The 20,777-nt window shown below is 45.4% G+C and overlaps 1 long non-coding RNA gene across 1 annotated transcript in view; it reads right to left on the bottom strand.

Moving 5' to 3' along the window:
- LOC309663681 overlaps window positions 1–20,777 on the bottom strand; it is a 114,923-nt gene that overhangs the window by 41,768 nt on the left and 52,378 nt on the right. The window contains exon 3 of the long non-coding RNA XR_014265399.1: window positions 8,000–20,590. This is a non-coding gene — a long non-coding RNA (uncharacterized lncRNA). The remainder of the gene's footprint in view (window positions 1–7,999; window positions 20,591–20,777) is intronic.

The raw sequence follows: 20,777 nt of genomic DNA, 5'->3' as shown, positions 1-20,777 counted from the left end.
ATACGGGAAAATATTAGCATGTGGGGAATCTGGGTGAAGGATGTATAGCATGCATTCTCCATGAGGCAATATTGTACTCACTGAAATGGAAATTGTTCTTGGGGGCAAAGAAACTCACTCTTTTTCCATGTAAAGCTCATATATACAGAGTTCACAAGTATATTTACAGTAAATCTGTGGTATTAAAATTTCACAGCAGAAGCCAATCAGGAAAAAAAAATCTAGAAAGGGCTGGGGAGATGGGGGGCAGTAATGAGAAAAAGGTTGAGAAACATTGGAATACAGGAAATCTTTATCCTCTTTTTGCAATTTTTCTATAAGTCTGAAATTATTTCAGAACAAAAAGTGTAAACATTGCCACATGCCAGTGCTGGGAGAGTTATGAGAGCTCAGATGAGGCTGCCCCAATTCTGCAGGGCTGGTGAGGGCAGTTCTGGGTCAGGTGACAGGGGAAGTCCCCACCAGAAAGGTGACATCTGCCCCAAGTCTTGAAGGAGAATCATGAGTGTGCTGGGTAGATAAGGACATGGCCTAATCCCAACAAACCTCAGAGGAAGATTAAATTCTATATTATTTAGTTGTATTGTTTAGCATATTTTACCATATTTTAATGAAACACAAATTGATAAGGCAAGTCCTTTCTAAAGGATGACTCACAATTAAATAACAATCCTTTGTTAGGCAGAAGCTCCAACTACTAAACTTTCTAAAGAAATGGGAGTTTGAGGGAAAACCTTCTTTCCTCTAGGATTCACTCTTTTCCCAAACTTTCAGTCTCCGAGGGAATGTTTCTCAATTCGTAATTTATGGACTTAGGAAACCCTTTGGGATTTCGGACAGGGAATGTGCCATCCTGTGAAATTTGCCTTTAGCTCTGATGTTGCATTGGGTCAGGAGGCTTAAGAGAGGCAGAGGGTGGCTTTCACATTCCAGAGCAGCAAACCCTGCCTTGCTGTCAGCTGGAAATCTGACACTGAGCTGTGGAAATGCACAGAGTCAGAAATCATGCTGTGAGAAGAGGCACAGAAAGGGGCAAATGCTGGAAAAGTTGTACTTTTCTCCCCATGACAGTTGCCTTTTGTTTGGACAAATAATTTGAGGAGAGAACAAAAAAGCAGCTGTTTGCTTAATGCCAAGCCACAAAAACATGGAGCCTTTCTGGCTCCAGCCAGGAGAAAATTCCTTGTCCTAGGCATTCCTGATGATTCGCCTTCTGGTGCTGCAGACTGAGGTGACACAGAAAGCACTCACTGTCCCCAGAGCCCCTTTCACTGGGCAGAGGCCACCTCACTCATTCATAACTCAGTAGGACAGGAGACCAGGGAGGCAGAGATCTCAATGCCAGGTCAGGCCAAGCCAGAGGGTGGCTGTGATGGGGAAGGGTGACCTGAAAGCAAGTCATTAATGCATCTGGATGCCCTGCCTGCTAGTTGCTTGTTTTCTTGGCCAGAACAATCTGTAAAAAGAGCCCAAAACCTTGTGCTCAAAGGTTTTGGAGTTTGTAACATATACAGACTCATACACACGTACACACATGCCCAGAAACACACAAACTGCTTGTGATACATACATTTGGTGCCAACATAAACAGGATCTTGGCCAAAACCCGTGTTGGTTAGCAACTGGCCAATGAAGTGTTTAAAGTTAGAGGCCAACAGAAAAACCCAAACAGTGGTGTTTTTCCTAAACTCGAAGTCACCAGTCAGTATTGCTTTTCCTTTGCAGAATGGTTTTCTAATATCTTCACTCAGGAAAGATCCTGTCTGCAAAGAGGCCCGTGATGGGTTTAGCTATTAGGTGAGTTCATTACCGTAAATCCATCCAAGGCGAGTTCCAATAACAATTACAAGGCCATCGAGCCATGAAACTCAAGGGCCGCTTTGAATTTGTGACCAGTGCCGGTGAGAGGGAGGAGGGAGGTGCTGGGCTTCTAGAAGGACTAGAGGCCCCAAAGTTTATGGAAGGACTGAGGCCCCAAAGAAAGAAGGAGCAGCTTGCTGGGCCAGCCAACTGACACCTGGAAGAGCAGGCTGGGGAGGAAGCATATGCTGTTCCCGCAAACCCTCAGAGTTCACCCCTAGCACCACGTAGATGAGCACATCATCCTAGGGACACATCCACAAACTAGAGATGACTCTTCCCCACAATCTCCTACCTTCAGGTGTCAAATGCCCCTTCTACCCCCTAATAAAGTCTGTTCCCAGGGAAGGACTGATGACCATTATTTACTAGTTAGACTGATTATACTTAAGTCACTGTTACCAGGTCACAGGATATGTTGCACTTGAAGCCTATGGCCCAACGGCTTTGACTTCTGCTAGAAGAATTAGAGTCCTTGATCTGCAAATGGGAGAGGATTTGGTAGGGATGAGGAGTGGCAGCCTTTCTCAAAAGCTATGCCCACTGCCTGCATGTTCTTCCCTCTCAGCCTAATTCCCCATTCCTAAGTAGGTCATACCCTGATGAGATGGTCTCTTGGTACCATACACCTCTCCTTAGTCCTTACTGAAGTGAAGACTCATGTCTATGCTGGACCACCATTCTCTCCCAAGTGCCTAGCCCAGTGCCTGGCATATAACACATTTCAACAAATACTTGTTGAATGAATAAATCCACGAATGATTAAATGAAGGTGTGGATGGATGGATGGATGGATGGGTAGATGGGTGGATGAATGGATGATGGGTGGATAGATGGATGATGGGTCCATAGATGAATGATGACTGATGGATGATGGAATTCCAATACAGCTCGCTCCATCTGGGTCCTGTCCATCTTCCTATGATCCTGTCTCCCTGAGAACTCCCTTGCTTTCATGCAAGCTTAAAGAAATCCAGTCAATAGGTGATAGTGTTACTGGACGCTCATGATGAATTACTGCAGTAGCAACTGAGAAAGGCCAAGAGAGCAACCAAAGAGGAGGGCTGGGAAGATAAAAGGCAGAGAGGGGGAAATAGGTTGAGAGGTGTACAGAAAAACAGACCACGGGCAGCTGGAGGAGAAAGGCGGAAGCTTTAGGGACCTGAAGGAAAAACAGAAGGAAGAAAGGCGCTGAGACTAGCCATGGGGAGAGAGATGCAGCTGAGAGGGGCGAGCCATGGAAAAAGAATTTGTATTATCAGGAAAACAAAAACAACAGGGGCTTCTCTAATAGGACTGTAGGGAGGTGAAAGTGGGAGGCTGGTAAGAGAGGAGAGGAATCTTAACCAGAAAAATGTAAGTAGCAGAGAAAGAGAGAAACAAGACGAGAGAAAAATTCTGGCCCTGAAAGCTACAGAAGGGGTGCCCGGCCTGAGACAGCCAAAGCCACAGCCACCCTGCCAAGGGAGGAAAACTTAGGAGACCCGCCCAACCAGAATCCTGAAGTCTCAGACTTTTTCCACCTTATGAGCTGTAAATTGATCTATTCAGTTAGAGAAACCTGGTTTTTATTGAGTAATTTCCTCTGAACGACCTCCAGTTTTGAAAATGTCCCCAAAGTTCTCTGACTCCCGCCTCCCTCGCCGGGTCCCTGCGTCAATGCCCATAAATCACGGGAGGCAGGCCCCCCTTGCTGCTCGTCAGGTTCCCTGGCTAATCCTGACATGGCACTGGGTCCTGCTTGGGGCAGAGACCTCGGATCTGTTTGTTCTGCCGGCCAGGTCCCAGCATGCCCCTCGCTGAGCTCACATGCAGGCAGCAGCTCAGGAGCCCCCAGCCACAGAAGGGAGCTCTAACTGGTCCTAAGCCACGTCCTCCGCCTGGCCTCGATATCAAGGAAATCTCTCCATTTTTCTTCTTAGCCCTCATATGTGGCCTCTTGCAGATGCACACAAGGGGCTCTTTATGGGAAGCATTGCCCATCACTTGCTTTTACATTGCATCTTTTATGCCAGTATCCCTCAAAGCATTTTCACAGACAAGTGTCATTGTCTCCCCCTTACAGATGGCACAGAGAGGAAAGCACAGAAAGTTAAGTGGTTCAACGAAGGTCACTCGAAAAGTCAGAGCAGAGGTGGGAAGAGAACTCAGAGCTCCCTGCTCCCAGGCCTATCACCTGCCACTCCCAGGCCTAGATGGGAACAGCCAGCCTCTAAGAGGGTCCTTCCCACACTCCCAGTGGCAGCATGAAACCTCCCCATCTTTGCTACTAAAGTTCAGAACTGAAACCCCGTCTTCTTAACCAGAACTGCACAGATCTTTGGATGGAAGGGGCCATCTTGCAAAATCAACTGAAGGTCAATGGACTTGCCAAGACCCAGTAGGGTGGGAGGGGGGCCTGAAAGCCCCCTCAGGAGGTGAGATGCAGGCGTCAGGCTCAAAAAGCAATTGTGTTACCTGTGTGGCTAAGGTTTTACTGCCTGTTCAATCTGAAAGTTAGCAAAGTAGTAATCAATGAAAAGGAAATATAATTGAGAAGATTAAAAGCCGAGGGTGGGTATGGACTGGGGAGGGAAGTGATTGCTAAAGAGGTCCATTTGTATAATTCAAAAGGTCGATGCCTCTCATTAAACTCACACCTCCAGACACTCAGGGGATGAAAGAGAATCTCTCCATGCTGACTGGCTGACACCTAAGAGTTTCCTCTGGCCACTTTTAAGGGTAGTGTGAGGCCAGAGGGACAGAAGAAGCTGTTGGAAAGAGAATTTAGGGGAATCCATAAGCAAAAGAACATTTGGAGAATTGAAACACAAAACCAAGCCTTCTGACCCTTTTAAAAATGATATCCAAGTTTCTTTGAGACTCTGAGGGCTTGTTTACATGATCTGAATGGAAGCTGAACTGATGCCCAAGCAAGTTCTAGACTGGCACAGCCCTCACCTTCTTTGTTTATATTCACACCCACCCTCCAACACACACACACATACACACACACAGATTTTATCCTTACGTGAAACACATGTGTTTCTATAGCTTTGGATAAGTAATGGGCTCTGGCTGACACCACATGTTTAAGCGCACAACTAGTAACTGTATCTGTCTCTGAGACAAGTGACAAGCTTGTCTTCCACATTCCTCCCTGGGAAAGAAGGTGTATAGGGGTGTGTGTGTGTGTGTGTGTGTGTGTGTGTCTACAGGTCTAAACTAAGACTTGGGGGCTGTGGGGTCCAGGAGGCCACACCACCTCTGTCTGCCAGGACACGAGCACCAGAGCAGTCAATACTATGGTTTGCCTTCCTGCCTTTGCTCTTTTTCTATTGAGGTTGTTAACAAGAGGATACCCAGTATATCCAGGTCTCCCTTGTCCCTTCAACCATCTTCTATCCTTGCTACCTACACCAGGAACCCCTACAAGTGTGTCTTAGAGACCACAGGATACAGATAGGGCTGCCAGATTTAGCAAATGTATTTATTTGTTATTGCTGCCTAACACATTACCACAAACTTAGCAACTGAAAACAACACAATTTTTCTCTCACAGTTCGCAGGAGTCCAGAGTCTGGCGCAACGTGGGTGGGTTCTCTGCTCAGGGTCTCCCACAGCGAAAATCAGGGTCAGCCAGCCTGCCATCTCTCCTGAGGCTCGGAGTCTTCCTCCAAGCTCTTTCAGGGTGTTGTCAGAATCCAGTTCAGTGTGGTATAGGACTCATGTCCCTGTTTTCTTGTTGGCTGTTAAGTGGGGACTGCTCTCAGCTCCTAGAGGCTGACTGCTGTGCCCTGCCATGAGGCCTCCTCTGCAACACAAGAGTGTTCTCCTTCAAAGCCAACAGAGAATTCTCTACTGCTTGAAATCTTGGACTTCTTCTGTCTCTGGCTTCTAGATCCACATTGAAAGGGTTCATATGGTTAGGTCCAGCCCATACAGATAATCTCCTTTTGATTAACTCAAACTCAACTGATTAGTAACCTTAATTACATTTGCAAAAATCCTTTTTGCCATGTAATGTAAGACAATTGCAGAAGTGATGTCTCATTTAGTCACCAGTGTCACCCACACTCCAGGGGAGGAGATTATTCAAAGGTGAGGGTCATTAGTGGTGTCTAAGAATCATACCTAACACAACAAATAAAAATACAGGACACCCAGTGAAATTTGAATTTCAGATAAACAATGAAAAATTTTTTAGTATAATTATGTCCCATACAACATTTGGGACATACTTATACTGAAATATTTTTCATTGTTTATCTGAAACTCAAATTTCACTGGGTGTCCTGTATTTCAGTTGGCAACGCCAAATGCAGAGCCTCAGGGCCTCTGCTCCACATACAGGCCAAGACTGGCCTGCAGTAGAAGAAGGCATTTCCTTTGTGAAGCAGGCAGCAGTAGAACTTTCTTCAGCTGGGGGCCCTTTGGTGATAAAAGAAGGCCTCTGTGGCCTTCTTTCTACAGCATCACTGTTTCTGCTTCCCTCCCCCAGCTCCCTCAGCCCAGGGCTGTCAACGCCCTGCAAACACAAGGAGAGCAATTGCTGTTCCCAGGCCATGTGCAGAAGCGACCCCGGAGGTTGGCCACGGAGTCTCACTTGCCTAGAATCACAGCCTGGTGGGTGGGGTAGGGGATCGGGGAGGGGAGCTTGGGGTGTAGAGGGAGGCAGAAGCAACCCTAGGCTCTCTCCCTTCAGCCCTGTATGGAAGACTTCTGCCCCAGAAGAAGCTCTCCCCCTCGAAGTGGGCCCTACAGGCTCTTGGGGCAGTGGAAATCTCCCCTCACCAGCAGAGTTTTCCTTGTGAGAGACGCTTGGCTCTCCTCACGGCTGCTCCAAATCCTTGCCAGCAACACTTCAAACTCTGGCCGGCCCAGTGTTACATTTTAACAGGCCAGGCCCTATTAGCCTGATCCTAGGATGGGTTATTCTTTCCAGTTTTCACTAACAAAAATCCCCTTTTATTTGGACACTCAAGTGGCCTCTAGGAACAAGGCTTTCATGAGTTGCCAAAAATGTTCGGATGCGGCAACATTTGTGTGTGTGGCCAATTACATCGGTACCTCTGGGGCTGATCCCACAGGCTTTTCTCAGGCAAAACTTCTGTGAACTTCCAGCAGACCCCCCACCCTTTTTCCTGAGTTCTATCTGCAGGAGCAGGCCCTGGGTGGCTGCCTGGGCGGCTGGAGATGAGTTTAGGCATGGAGTTCTTACTCTTATGAAATCAATCTGAGCGGGGAGAGTGATTTATATGAGCACTAGTCGATGCATTATCAGAATTAATATCAATATTTTGCTGCTTCCCTTTTTAGGTTTTTCCTCTCATAAATCAATTCAGTTAGATAAGATTGGGCTGAGTTTTGGCTGCACACAGACTGGAGTGTTCTGCGTGGTGGACGCAGAGGACTATCTGGCGAGTTCAGACAATGCCTCCATTGTTTTCTGATTTATTGAAAGCTCAGGTTTTGTGCGTATTACATGTACTCACTGATGTTTTGCAAAGCAGGGATTAGTGAGAATTTTTCTGACCCGAAAGCCATCTCCCTACGGTGCTGGTTTCTTAGAGTCTCTGGTTTGTTGTAAGCTGCCTTTTCCATAGCCCAGTAATGGCCACTGAAATGGTGGGTAGGTGTTTTTATAATCATTCTCTCTTTCCATCTTCCTATTTGGCCAGCACACACTAACTTGTCTCATGTCTGCTCTGAGTTTCCCAACTGCCTGCAGAAGAGTATCTGTTTGAGTCTTTTCCTTCATCATCACACTTATAAAATATGTTGGTTGTGCAATCTGTCTTTCTTGTCGATGCTATCCCCTCTGCCAAGCCAGTGCAGGCTGGAGACTCCCGTCAGAAGCCCATGAATATGGGTATCTGGGGCATATTCATTAGGGTTTAGATGTTCTCTTTAATTAACCTCTTCATGCACCTCATATAAACGTTCCCTCCACTACCTGCTTCTCAGAAGTCTGTTGCAGAAGAAGGCACTAGGGAAACCTAAGGTATTTTTCTTATGATAAGGACAATATCAGAAATGTTTAGCAGTTAGTCTGCAACAGGAAATCAGGAAGAGCTGACTCAGCTTCAAATGCAGTCACACTCACTTCGCCCTTCCTCTTGTTCACCCACCACTTCTTCGCCCTTACATCATTACCCACCTGCTTGTCAGCCTCTGCAGAGCTCCATGCAATGGCTTTTGCTATCTATACTTCTTGCCTGGGGACTCCTGTGCCTCTTTTCCTCTTTTCTCTGAAAAGGAAACAGGAGAATAAACTCAGAAGAACAGGGTGCAGTCCCACTGGCACACGCAGCTGCTCCTCAGAAGCGTTTGGGTGTTAATCCCTGTAGCGGTGGCCAAAAGGCTGGCTGTGCTTTGCTTTATTAACTCTAGCAGAAATTAAGGTTTAAAAAAGTCTTAAAGAGGTGGGGCTTCCAAACCCAGGGTCTTACATAACAGTCACTCACTAAACAGTTGCAGAATCAACTAGATTTGATATTGATTAGTGTTCTTCTGTTTTAAGAGAAATTATTAGAAAACAAAACAAACCTCCCACAAGTGAAAGCTTTCCCAAATAAGGGCTTATCATTATATCCTCAGTGACAATCCCCTGTCAGAGCTACAAAATGAGCCACCCTGCCCTAGTACTTGGTGCTGGGAATTCGCAGAGCAGCCTCAGTTTTCCTGGAAACATAACATGCGCACATGTGAGCACACAGCACATCATACCACCGTCATCCCCAATCCCAGTTCACACACTGTCTCTGGCCAACACATGCCAAGTCTATTTCTTCTAAGGGGAGGACATTAGAAAGGAAAATGAATCAAGAAATTGCTTCTGGAAACTGAAAGAGACCTTTAAAATGCTGGTTCTGGAACACACACCACTGAGATGGAAATCAAAGGTGGCAAAAACTCGACAAGTGCTGTTACAAGTGAGGAGCTCTTACTCCCTTAATTCCATGTTCTAAGGCAATGATCCCCAACCTTTTTGGCACCAGGGACCGGTTTCGTGGAAGACAACTTTTTCGTGGACCGTGGGGAAGCAGGGGTTGACGGTTCAGGCGGTAATGGGAGCGAGGGGGAGCGGCAGATGAAGCTTCGATCACTCGCTCGCCGCTCACCTCCTGCTGTGTGGCCCCGTTCCTGACAGGGCCGCAACCGCTACTGGCCCGCAGCCCCGGCACTGGGGACCCCTGTTCTAAGGTGCTACGTTCCATTTCATCTATGTATATCATTAACTCAGTATTCTGGGGAGCTGGCACGTTATTAGCCCCATTTTACATATGCCAAAATTGAGGTTCGGGGAAACTAGGTGGCTTGCCCCAAGACTAAAGGGTATGAACCAAAGCTGGCTCTCTTGTTCTCCTTTTGAAAAACACTGTTCAGAATGAACACATTTTTTTCTAAATAGCAACTCTTAGTTGCATATCCTTCCAACCAGGCTGTGAAGTCCTTGATGATGGTGATGACGATGATGGTGATCATTTATTTTAATCCACTACATTTCAAGCACTGTATTATACTTAAAGGTAATTTAATCTTCAAAATGACCCTGTAAGTTATGATAATAATATTAGCACCATTTTATTAATTAGGAAAGAAAGGGCTCAGAGATGTTGATTAACTAATCCAAAGTCACACAGCTAAAAGAGAGGCATGCTCTGATTTGGACTGGGCTCTCTGTGCTCTCAGTAACTGCTGGATTGCACTGAAGAGAATGCTTGGTTAGAAAGCCCAGGGTGATTATGTTCGTGTCTATTTCCCTTTAAAGCTCAGACTTTCTTTCTCCTCATTTCTCCCAGTAGGCAATTCCAGCTGCCAGCCCCAGAGAATACGTCCTAGTGTGCAACTCACTGATACCAACCCAGGGCTGACCATCTGGAGCACAATGCACGGGGTACAAAGGAGGGCAAAATGTAAGCCTCTCTGTCTCTGTCTCAACAGCTACATTTGAGGCTCAACGTTGTCCTACTTCTGGCTTGTCACTAATAACATAGATCAGGGCCATTAAGAGAGATCCACTTATATACTTCCATGAGTCTCTAGCAGAGCCTAGAAGTGTACAGTCATGCCTCAACTACTGGAAATGTTCATGGATCACTCTGGATAAGGATTCCTCATTTTTGAGTTAGTGTGGTTGCCCAGTGAAATCAGAAAATCTGTGTTCAGCTCCCACCTCTGAAACACACTAGCTGTGTACCTTCAGGCCAGTTACTTAATTTCACTGAAGGTATTTCCTCACCTGTGAAATGGGGATAATGCTGTTCTACTTTCAGCTTCTATGAGGATTAAAAAACACCTGTTCTGGCAAGGAGTAGGCCCTCAATTAATATTGTTTTCCCTTTTGGAATACATGGAATATAATGTAGATTCATCTCAAGATGCTAGATAATATACATTTTAACCATCAACTCCTAGACTGTGTCTTCACACAGTGAAGCGCTCAGAGGTTACTGCCTTAAGTACAACTCAATTTACCCTTGCACTACGCACTCTAGCCCACCTGGGTGGACCACCTTGTGTGGCTTTACCTTGACACCTGGGAGGTTCTCAAGGGCTGCTGAGTCCAAGGGTGAGGGGTGGTCCCAGACTGTTAGGCTGGTGTTTCATCTCTTTGCCCCACACATCACTTTTCTGCTCCGTTGGTGTGACCCACAATTTATTTCTCACCTTCTCTACTCCTCTGTCCTCCAGTGATACTCTCCATCGCCCCCATACCCTCCCTCCTTTCTGATTTTCTGTTTTCTCCTTTTGCCTCCTTTCCTCCAGTTTTCTCAGTCTTTAGTACCAGTGAGACTTGGCTGGTATCACTGCTAACTGCCCAGCAGGAAACAGATGGCACACTCAAATCCAAAGAACTCTAAAAAGGTTTAATTAAAGGCATATTTGCAGTGTGGGCAGAGTGTACCACACGAGGGATGGAACTGTACCCCGGGTCTAAAGACAAGGGAGATGTTACCGCCTCTAGGCCCAAAGCGGTGGTGGGAGGGAACCTCCCCTCCAGGGAACCTCTGGAACGTAACTTTTGGAACCTAGAAGGAGAGTGTCAGAGAAGAGAGACCCATTGGAGAGAGACAAGAACCTCAGTAGAGAGAATCAGGGGGATAAATACCTCAAACCTTCTCTCCTCCCTCCCTCCCATATCCTACAAGGGTTTCCCATTGGACAAACCCAACGTGAAGCTGGAGAGAAAGGCTTCCAGGGCCCAGAGCAGGGTGAAGAAGGGTAGAGGGTCTGGAGGGACACAGACACCAAAGAGAGCTTGCCTTGCTCTGGCTCATGATCCCAGCGCTCACCAGCATTCCAGAGAGCCCACAGTCCTGGGTAGGGGGGGTGTGTGGAACAATTGGGGTGTGGCTGCCGTTTTATGCAGACGTACAGGCTAAATTGTGTTTTCCATCCTCATGCCATTTCCCTTCGTTTCTTTAATTTACTATGGCCTGCTCTACATTTTATGGAGCTATTTTAAGCCTACACAGGAGATCTTCTTGCCATACACAGGGAACAATCAATGTTCTCACTTAATAATTCATTCTTTCATTAAATGCCCCAAGTAATTAAATAAAACATGAATAAATTCCACATTGATATTTGCTAAAGTTTTGTTTCTAGAGAATTTTACCTGTTGGCTCATATGCGGGGACCATTATTTCCTATGATGAACAATGCAACAAGAAAATCTCAGAGTGTGTAGTCACAAAGTACCAAGTTCATTCTCATTGTTATCAAATGCTTACTAAACGCTCAATATTTTATAGACATCACCTCCAACACTGAAATAGTCCAATGAAGTTTTAAAGAAACTGAGGCCCAGAGAAGCTCAGTGTCTTGCCCAGGGCCACTTCGAGTAGAATTTGACAGCAGGTTTGTCTGGCACCAAAGCCTGGCTCTTTCTACTATTCTCCCCCAACTCCATCTTTCTTACACTTCTATGGGGAAGTAGGTGATACAGAAAAAATATCCTAGTAAGTCAGAGTTGTCCATATTTCAACACAAAGGTACACGTGGTGTGTGTTAAAAAAAAAAAAAAAAAAAAGAGAGAGGGAGAGGGAGAGGGAGAGAGAGAGAGAGAAAGAGAGAGAGCAAGCCAAGTGTGAATTTCAGAAACTTGGGAGAAGGGGAGAAAACTGGCAGAAAATAGGATCTTCTGCTCTACCTAATTCCCCTGAGCATCCTTTCCCAAAAGAAGTTTGGGCAGTGTTTATCCATGGGCCCAAATGTTTACCTCAGTTCTCCAAAGAAGCCCACCCTCACTGAAGGTGATTGTGTCCTGGCCCTGCTATGGATCTGTAAGAGGCACAACTGCTCCGGAAAGGGCTTTCAAATCAGTACTGGGGTCACACTCTTTTCAAAAACTTGTTTCCTTCATGACTTTTCTGTTAGCATGTTCTGATTATTTCACATCATCATAAAATATACTTCTTTGCTTTCACATTAGTTGTTTTTTGTTTTTTGTTTTTGGCCACGTGGTATGTGGGATCTCAGTTCCCCAACCAGGGATCGAACCCGTGCCCCCTGCAGTGGAAGCACGGAGCCTTAACCACTGAACCACCAGGAAAGCCCCCTCACATTAGTTTTGTAGATGGCGTGGATTGATGCTAAACCTGTGGACTGTCTCTAATGTTAGGATAGCCTCATTACTTAAGGAGGAAACTCATTTCCATATACATCCTCCCCACTCCCCTGCCCCTACCCCAAAGAGCTCCTCTTCCTGCATGTCCCTTTCGGAATAGCGGCCCTTGTCAGTCCCTTTGTGGTCTCAGTAACCCTTGAGTCCTGCCCCTCCCTCATACCCCAGCAAATCAGTCATCAAGTCTTGTTGGATCTGCGTCGTGAAGCCCTTTCTCCTTCTTTTTCACAGTGACCTCCACACTTGAAGCTCTTATCCACTCTCCTTTGACACCCAATGAGCACTCCCTATAGGATTTTTCTAAATAACTGAGCAAAAGAGCTATTTGAGAGAGATTCTCCTATCCACCTCTCCATTCCCGATCCATGTTCCACCGAGCCGCTAGAGTTAACTTTGTAATACTTGGATCTGATCATTTCACTTGCTTAAGGTACCTCCTAACATCTGCCAGTTGCCTAAGAGAATATCCCAGATCCTTTAACCTGATACAACAGGGTCCCCACCCTTCTTTCCCGGGGCTCCCTCCAGCCTACCCTGCACTCTTTACTCATTTAATCCTCCCTGCTTTGCTCATAGTGTCCTGTCTACCTACAACACTTATGGCCCTGCTTCTTATGTCTCCTCTTGCATGAGCATGAGTCCACGCTCTTAACGACTGCACTGTGAAGAGAAGGAATTCACTGGCCAGACTGGCTCAGATAGCTATGGCTAGGGGAACAAAGCCACTTATTATACACGTGGCTGGGGGGGCACTCATTTGTGGGGAGTGGGCATGGAAGGGTGAGCCATTATTAACAGGCAGCCACCCCAAGTTATCTATTATATTTCCTATGTTGCCGTAGGAACACAGAGAGGACAGGCTCCGTGTCCATGAACTAGTGTGGCAGATAGGACCAAGGCGTCCCAGAGACCTGCCTGCCAACTAAGAGAGGCTGAGGCAGGGGGATCACTTATTATACTGGTTAGCTAACACGCTTTTCTTGTCATTCACAATCTACAGAGACGTAATTCTTTACTAGTTCTTTCTGGCTCTTGATAACTCAACCTTAAATTACCATGCAAACCCTAAAGGAAGGAACAGAGGGTGAAAGAGGGAAATGGGGGGGAGGGGTGACATCAGAGAGAGGCGGGTCACAGAAATCAATGCACTTCTTGTGAAACTGTTCTTTTCTCCTCCTTTCTTCACTGGACCCACCCATTAAAATGAAGGTGAGATCAGAGTAGATTAGAATATTCTGAATGTCCTTTACCTGCAGAGTCTTCTCCTCAAAGGATATTTTAGTGGCACTATACGAATGCATCTGATAGACATGGAGCCGGCTGGTGTGCTGCGTGGGCCCCTCCACAGTGGCCTGGGAAGCAGTAGGGCTGGAGCACGATTGGAAAGCCCTGGAAAAGACCAATATCAGATCGATCTGCCCACCGGAGACGACTGAATCTCAACCTGGTCAGAAGAAGGGCAGATAAGGAAGCTCTCAGGCCAAGCCCCAGTGGAGTTTTCTGTATTCATCAAAGAATTCTAACAGAGCTGTTTTTCTTTCACCTTTGCAGGTCCCTTGCTTGAGAGGAGAAAATGGCTGTATCATTTGTGGCCTGCATGTGTTGTGTCTGGTTCCCGTGGTTTGTTTTCCTGCTTTGAAAGCGAAACCGTGCATGGCTCCGAGATGGAAAGCAGACCACGGTTTGTCAGCGCAGCCATTCGTCATGTCCCCCAGAGGGGGCTGTGAACTCCTGCAGCCTTGAGCTCTGCCAGCGCCTGGACCACCCACCTTGCAGAGCTCAGAAGGCCACCAGGCAGCGCGGGCACGAGGCTCTGCTACCCAGCTGGCCCGAGGCTTCAGCCAGCTCCCACCCACCCCTAGGGACGCAGGCCTGAAATAAACCAGTGTGATGGACCCTGGACCCAGCAGTCCAGGTCTGTTGCGGGGTGAATCTGAAGTGGGCCCAGGGTAAACGTGCAAAAAGGCCCAGAGTGAACAGAGCTTCTCAGATTCCCTTCAGAGCAGAGCCGGGTAGGAAATCACTTCACTGCTCCGTGAAAAGCCATTTGGCTATGTTTAAGTTGAACTCTTTTGTTTTTTACTGTTCTGCAGAAAGCTAGTTGTAAAACGCTCTGACATACAGCAAAAAGCAAATGTCTGCACCTGTCTGGGTGGGGAGGGTAGGGGTACAAAGGAGGCATGCAGAGACATCGCTGCAGGAAGTTTCTAGTGCAGCGGTCCCAGGCAGGTCGGCAGTGCTCAGCAACTCCATCAGACTCACCTGGGAACTTATGAAAGAGGCCCTGGTCTGCAGCAGCCCACCTAGACCTTTGGGGCTGGCAGCCTGGAATCGGCATTTGTAACAAGTCTCCCTGGTGAACATTCTGCCAACTCATTTGAGAACCAGAGCACAGGGCCATATTGATTATACAACTCCATATCTGGGGAATGTTTCTCCGAGTGAGCCCAGAAGGTGCTCTGGTCCCCAGGGGGGTCAGAGGCAGCTGGGGCTGGTCTCAGAGCTGATCAGCAGGGTCAAAGAGGAGGATCCCGTTTGCTTTGCCAGGTTGTGTCAAGGCTGGAGAAAAGGAGCTTGGCACTCAAGCCTTCTGAATCCATAAAAGCCTGGTATGAATATGCCACCTCGACCAGGAACAACAGCATATGACAGAGTGGGAACCGATTGTCTCTGGGCTCAGGGAGGAGCAAGTGGAGCCTAGAGACTGTATTTAAGACTTTGTTCACTCTTATGTTTGTGTTCATTTTTGTAGGACAGTCTCACCTTGTAATTTTAATAAAGATAAACCTGTAATAGAAAAACATGGAAGTATGTGCTTTCTCACTCTCTCTCATTTAAACCTATAGGACATCCCATCTCGTTCATCGTGGGCATATGCATCCAAGACCCTGTACCATGACCCAGGGTAGACTCCAGGCGCTTGGCATCAATCAACGGCATGGATGGGACTTCCCTTGCAACTGCAGGGACACCAAGGCCCCAGTTTATCCCAGTCTTTCAGGGTTTCCCAGAATGTGCTCAAGTAGTCCCAAGCCCCCAGTCTCCCTCCCACTGACCCCTGCCCAAGAAAACCCTCAGATCAGGCTTGGGCTCCAGGGACGGGCGGGGTTACCAGTTGTCCCAGACCACGTGGTGCTTCGTCAGCCCTCAAACTGGACGGCGACTCCTGGGTCAGGTTTCCTGACTTCATGACTTCAGCATGTGTGGCCAAAGGGACCGAGCGGTCATGCTCTCCACAACACCTGGCAGGCTCTGTCTCTTGGGCTTCGTCTTGCAAATTTTCTAAGGAAAAAAAAAATCCTAGTTATCTCATTTCTTTCCCATTGGGTATCAGGGTGAGTTTTGGTGGGAGGAAGGTATGCTGGAAAAAAATGGCTCTTACTGCTTCGTGTGCATTATCTGTCTTTGCAATCCAGTGATGAAAATGTCTGTGGGAGGGAGGAGGGGCTTTGGCAGGAGAACACATTCCAAGACCTACTGGCCGGAGCGGTCGGCTATCGTATGCTCTCCACAAATGATTTATATTAACACAGTCCGTGTTCCTGAGGTGGGGGATGACCATTACTGGCTATGGCCAAGTCTCCTTGGAAAAACAAAGAAAAGGAAGAGCTAATGGCACAATTGGTGTGAGGAGAGAAAGAGGGATTAGAGAAAAAGTACATGATGAAATGGGGATTAAAAAAAAAGAAATAGGTGGAGGGAAGAGCCAGAAGATGATTTTCTACTTTGCAAGAATTATTATTTCTATTTCCCTGATCATCCCCTTTTACTTTTAAAAGGAAAGGTGTTTTTCTTCATTGTATTAATACTCTAGAAGTACTTCATTGCATCAGACATTTTGAGAACTGTTGATTTAGGAGTCTCTCTCCTTATGATAGAATAGACAACTCTTAGTCAATATCTGAAATTCATTCAGACTTGGTAAAGACTCAGGGAGTAACTGGGTGATCCATAGGAATTTTTTTTAAATTACCTCCACTGGTGAGTGAAGTTGTTTGCTTTGGGGACAGAAACGTAGGTCAAAGTGAAGCTATCACTGGTTTCCTGCTCACTTCTTTTTTATTTGCCTACTTTTTTGCTAAAAGAGCAGTTTTTTAAGAGGATAAAGACTACTAAATTCATTCATATTTGTGATCGTCATGAGGCCTTGGACTCGCTCATTCTCATATGGTAACAGTGTTTTTCACGTGGTGAGGACTGAAGAAAAGGTCTTTAAAATGGATACAGGCAATGTCCTTGGTTGTCAGCTAACTCAGCATCAACACCACCTCCTGCTACATTCTCCTCTGCATCACAGGGGAGAAGCCTGGAAACACATTTCTCAGAAGTCTTCCCCCGTATGGTTGTGAGTTAGACTCTGCCTCTCAGAGGCCCTTGCACAAAGTTTGGAAGCCAGAGTTCTCCAGCAAGATTTCCAGGCATACATGTCAGCAGATACGGGGGTTTCCAGGCAAGCTCTAGAGAATCACCTGCTCTGGAGCTGTAGGCCAGCCGTGTCGGCTTCCTGGAGACTTGAAATTCATCGTGACTTCCAGGCAAGCTTTTGAGCACTACCCGCTCCAGAGATGCAGGCAGCTGAAATCTGCAGTGGGAGATGACCTTAGCTTCCAGACCTTCCAACAGTTTTGCAAGCCTCTAATTCTCTGAATTGAAGTCATTACTGCTTATAATACTTAGAGTGGCTTCTATTTTCCTGAGCAAGCTCTGAAAAATGCAGCAAGCCGTTGGGATGGGACAAAATCACTTTGGGAGGGAGTGCAGATCGAGTAGAGGACAAGGAAGCACATGAGCTACTTCCTTCCTTCCCCTGCCTCGCACTGTCTGACAGGCTGCCCTCCAGCTCAGTGGGCTCATTCCCAGCATCTAAGACCACCTCTGATGCTCCTCAGAGTTAAACAAAAATGGCGCCCAGGCCCCAAAGATACTCCTTCCCCGTTTTAAAGAAATAGCCGTTATTTTAAGCATCCGGCTTTACAGATTTCAAATGTTAATAGCACAACTTCTAGAACATATTGACTCAGGTTTAAAAGGAACAACCTGTGTCCAACATTGACTCAATGGAATATTCTACTACTTGAGCAGAGTATCTCAAGTAGTACAACAGTGTTTCAGTCTCTTTAGTTTATCACTAATCTCAGCAAAATCAACTGCTTGCTTCTGAACATAGTCCCTTAAACCAGAAAACATGGTGAGATCCCCAAAGGGAGGGGCTGAGCGTTGCCAGCATATATAGACACTCAAAAAATTCACTGAATGAGTTCTTGAAATCACAGAGAGAATTCCAAGAGATGTGGTAATCAGGACAAAATGGTATCTCTAAGATGCAGAAAGAACACTGAAACTTTCTAACTCTTCCATGGGGGAGCTAACAACTCAAAAGATCCTTTCAAAACCTAAACCTAAAGAGGTTCCATCCCCAGAGAATCTGAATTTCTGGGTCTCTAAGAAAGAAAGGAATGTGAAGCTATGTCTTTCTAGAACCACCTCCACCCTTGCCCTAAGAAGTATTTAACAACACAGAAATGATTTAACTGGCATGCCAGCCAGAGTACCCAAATAAACAGTTCCATTTTCCAACAAAGGGAGTGACTTAAAATCCCCTTGAAATATCTCAAAAAATTAACGTCAAGAACAACACAGGCAATAATTTGGAATGATCTCAGAGTACTGCTGCAACCTTTGTTTCTTCCTCTGGCAAAAAGAGAGTGGAATTTAGAAGCTCTGATTTTGAACCCCAGGACTGGCCACTTTTTAACTGAGTGGCCTCAGGAAAAATCACTTTGCTTTGATTTGATTTTCTTCAACTATAAAACGGTGATGATGGCATATACGCATGTACCTTCCTAACCCCCATGATTATTGTGAGGATAAAACGATAAGTGTGAAATGTCTTAGAAAATAGTAATATTCTCAGCTACTAAAATCTTGTATTCCTGATTATGATAACACTATCTAATTGCTCCAATTTTAAGTTATCACTCATTTAATGACAAAATAAACACCCTTGATAACCGATTCCTATGGCATGGGAGTGGATAGCGATTTTATTCCACTGACTTACAAACAGTAAATCTGCAACCACACAGCATAGCCATTACACAGCCATACTTACAAATAGGAAAGTCCATAGCAAAGTTGTTATGGCAACAGCTGGACAGTGAGTATGAGATTGGAGTGGACCATGTCCTCACTAATAAATGTCAGCTTGATTTGAATTACTTACTAAAGTAGAGCTTAGACAAAGCCAAAAAGGAAAACCAAAGCTTTCTCGATAAGATGGAATCCCAAAGCATAAATAAAAGATTCCACCTGAGAAGAATGATTTATTATCTCTCACTCAAGAAAAGGATGCATAGTCCATTCTATGTGACCACATCTCTTAAGTTGTTTGCTACTGGTTTATAAAAAGCTCAGGCACATGTGTACATAAACGCACAGACACACACAAGTACACACACACACACACACACAGAGATATAAGTTCAACTGAAAGAAAAACTAGAAGTCATTGGTTACTTGAAATGAAGCTAAGTACATCTTTGCCCTAAAAAAGCAAATTATCCCGCCTTCAGGTCAGAAACACTGATGAAAGTTTACATCAGCCAAAGAGAGCTTGGTGTTCAGGAAACCCGAGGCATTAAAGTGAGGCTGTCACAAAAGAAAAGAGACTGAATGTCTAAAACTTAAAAACCCATCACACCTAGCATGAAGATGTGAATGAATTTATTCTGCTTCAAACTGGTTTGGACCATATATAATTCACTTCCTTATAAGGTATTTGATTAGAAATGCTGGAAATAATCATTTTACAGCATAAAACCCTTCATTCTCCAAGTTCTCCAAGCCACCAGAGATATGACACACTGTGAAGAATATTTACATTTTTGTTAGGAAGATACCAAGTACCTTTCCTAAGAGCAGCCATCTTGGAATGAACGGTCATAATGAATTTTTTTTTTTTAGTCATACATGAACTAAATGTCTCCCTTTTCCAACATAATTTAGACAGCTGTACAAAATCAACATCAGATTTTTAAGGGTTTTTAAGGTTCTTATAGTTAGGTATCATTTATAAGACATGACCAGATATGACATGATCATCACTACTCTATAATTAAGATAAATAGAATAATTGGGATAAAATACTGGATTGGTGAAGAAGAATTTATTTGAGGGCCCAGTGGCATCTCTGTCTTGTGTTAAAAAAGCCAATCAATAAGAAACAAATATTTCAGTTGCACTATACAAACAAAGCTGACAGTTCATCATTAAAAACCTGGGTTTCCCCCCCATGCAAGCCCACCTCAGGACCTCTATCATACCTGGCAAGAACACAAGATCCCCATTTCCTTAAGAAGCTGCATCAATTTGAATGTGTTTGACTAAAACAGGTATAAACAATGAGGGAATGTATTACCTCACATATCAGGAAGGCTGGGCACATCATGGCCCAGACTCTGATACTCTGAAATTCTCTCCGTTTGGCCCTTTTGTACTCGTTGGTTTTGTCTTCAAGCTGCCTTCCTTCATGATTGCAAATTAGCTCTCAACAGCATTTAGGGCTATATTTTTCTCTATTCATGTTCAGTGAGCAAGAGACAAAAACTCTCTCCTGATTGTGGAATAAAAATCCTTCCCTTCGATCTTATTTGGCCAACTTGAGTCCCATGGCCACCCAATGGACCAATAGTTGCCAGGGGACCATCAAGTATGAACTGTCCTAATCACTGGTTCCAGAGGTAATGACCAGCAAAGGAGATGGGGTGGTAATGACTGGCTTGGACCAATCAAGACCAATCCCTGAAACGAGAGATTGAATGAACCTCTCTTGAGTTATTGGGCTACATTGGGTCAGAGGTCGAACACCAAGAAGAAAATCAGGGTTTTGTCAGGAAAGAAGAAAGGGAGAATGGATGCTAGTAAACAGCTGACAATGTCCATCTTAGAATCCAATGGGCTTACCAGAAGTGGTGAGAAGAATTTTGCCTCTGATGGTGTGTCTGGAATTTATGTGGAACAGTGGTCTTCTGTCAGTAAGAAGGGGTGTTTCAAATTGTAAACCCACATGCTTATATGTAGCCTCAGGAAAATAGATTCCAGGTTCCTTAAGAGAGAGGGCTGCAAAGAAATTTAAATAGACTGATGAAACTTTATCAGAGCCTGTTATAAGAGCCATAAAATCAGTAGAAACAAAGACATCCCCATATCAGCAAAAATAGAAATAGCAGCTACTGATTTAGGATAGCAAGTGGCAGAATGGAGAAACACAGCAAGGTAGCAGCAGAAAAGCCCAAATGCCTTCAAG

This window comes from Balaenoptera physalus (genome assembly GCF_965194825.1).
Source record: "Balaenoptera physalus genome assembly, chromosome: 7".
NCBI classification, from domain to species: domain Eukaryota; kingdom Metazoa; phylum Chordata; class Mammalia; order Artiodactyla; family Balaenopteridae; genus Balaenoptera; species Balaenoptera physalus.
The sequence above is the reverse complement of the archived record's forward strand: the minus strand, read 5'-3'. Positions and strand labels throughout refer to the sequence as shown.